This window comes from Penaeus japonicus, unplaced genomic scaffold (genome assembly GCF_977035675.1).
Source record: "Penaeus japonicus unplaced genomic scaffold, GWHDUDI00000001_assembly GWHDUDI00000020, whole genome shotgun sequence".
Taxonomy (NCBI): domain Eukaryota; kingdom Metazoa; phylum Arthropoda; class Malacostraca; order Decapoda; family Penaeidae; genus Penaeus; species Penaeus japonicus.
In genome coordinates, this window is record NW_028234422.1 from 94389 (window position 1) to 96629 (window position 2241).

A 2241-nucleotide genomic window follows, 5' to 3' on the forward strand; every position below is an offset into this window, starting at 1 on the left:
ACACACGTATACACAAACAAACACACAGATATACACAAAAGCAAACACACTCATACACAGAAGCAAACACTCAAACATATACACACAAGCTAACACACATACACACAAACAAACACACATACACAAAAGCAAACACACACATACACACAAGCAAAAACACATACACAAAAGCGAACACACACACATACACACAAGCAAACACACACACACATACACAAAAGCAAACACACACATACACACAAGCAAAAACACATACACAAAAGCGAACACACACACATACACACAAGCAAACACACACACACATACACAAAAGCAAACACACACATACACACAAGCAAACACACTGCACACAAGTGACAAACAGACATACTTGCGCGCAGCTTCCCCAGAGAGAGATCAGTTCAGTTCAGAGAGATTTGCGAAGACGTCGCTTCGCCCGTGATATATGCACGAGGCGGCCCGGCCTCTGTCAGCGAGAGAGAGAAGAGAAGAGAGAGAGAGAGAGAGAGAAGAGAGAGAGAGAGAGAGAGAGAGAGAGAAGAGATTAAGGAAGAGAGGAGAGAGAAAAAGAGAAAGAGAGAGAGAAGAGAGAGAGAGATATCACTCGTTTTATTATTGTTGTTTCCCGCCACTTAACCAGTGTCAAAGACATAAATAAGAAAGTATATATGTATGTGTATATATATATATATATATATATATATATATATATATATATATAAATATATATATATATATATATATATATATAATATGTGTGTGTGTGTGTGTGTGTGTGTGTGTGTGTGTGTGTGTATATATATATATATATATATATATATATATATATATATATATATATATATAAAGATGGAGATAAAAAGTTGCAGTCCTTCCTTAGCGTTTTCTGTATTAGATGCAGGAAGAGAAACGTTAATATTACGGAATACTGTTTCAAAGAATGTAGATAATAATTATCTACGATCTTTGAAATAGTATACCGTAATATCAACGTTTATCTTCCTACATCTAATACAGGAATATATAAGGAATATATATATATATATATATATATATATATATATATATATATATATGTAAGCAGAGGAAAACGTCTTCCTGCAACTGTGAGCTGAGGAACCCATCTTCCTGCAACGTTGCTTGGTGAATGCAATTGCATGATTTGCTCGAGCGTTTGACCGCTCTCAATCAGCAGTAGGCCTGCTCTCTGCTCGGAGACCAGCGGAGTACCTGTGTGTCCCACTAAACGAGTGGTCGCACTGATTTTCTTGACAAAACAATCCGTATGGTAATTTGGCACATACTGTGCGTACACTGTATTGTAGGAACAATCAATCAGTCTGCTCCGAGACACGGAGGTGTTTCCTTCCCCTTTGACCCCATGGAACTTACGTGATTGGACTCTGCCGTCACACAATTTTGCTTCAGAGATAAGTAGTTGGCTGCTCATGTTTCTTCCTTAGTTATCAAATTGCATTCATTAGCTCTAGAATACTGCCATTGAAAATATTGCTTGGATCCCTGTACTTTTTTTATTACTCTTTTTATAATAACTTTGGAAAATCAATAGATATATAATTGTGTTACAATATATAATTGTAATTATATATTATGATAATAATGATATAAATAAATATATTATATATTGTAATAATGATATAGATAAATATATAATTGTGTACAGTTGTCACTAACACAATTGCAGATTGTATTCACTGCAAGCAAAAAATAAAGGATTTCAAATATTGCATGGGAGGTACAGAACACCTCACACACACACACACACACACACACACACACAAACTCTCTCCTAAAGCCAAATGGCCAAACTACAATCAGTCCAGAATCAAGCTCTTATCTGGCCAGGATATGTCACGCGTCCAAACATCCCACATGTGAACAGCTGCATTGTAGTGATGTGCTTCGCCCCAGCCATCCCTCCAGGGGAAATGCACGAGTTTCCCCTTTATCGCCACGAGGGGGAAATTTAACGTAAAAAGAGCAGATTGGGTCGCCTTCACAAGGAGCGTCAAGCTCGAAGTTGTTGGAGAAACCATTGATGATAAAGTAAACAGTGTTCAAAATTGTATTATAAATGCAGCAATGGCAACCATCCCTAAGACTTCGACAGATAGCGTTAAGCATAGAGTTCCATGGTGGACACCAGATTGCCGCAGGGCGCTATGTGAACGAAATAGGGCCTACAGGCTTTTCCACAATAATATCACAAACGAGAACTTT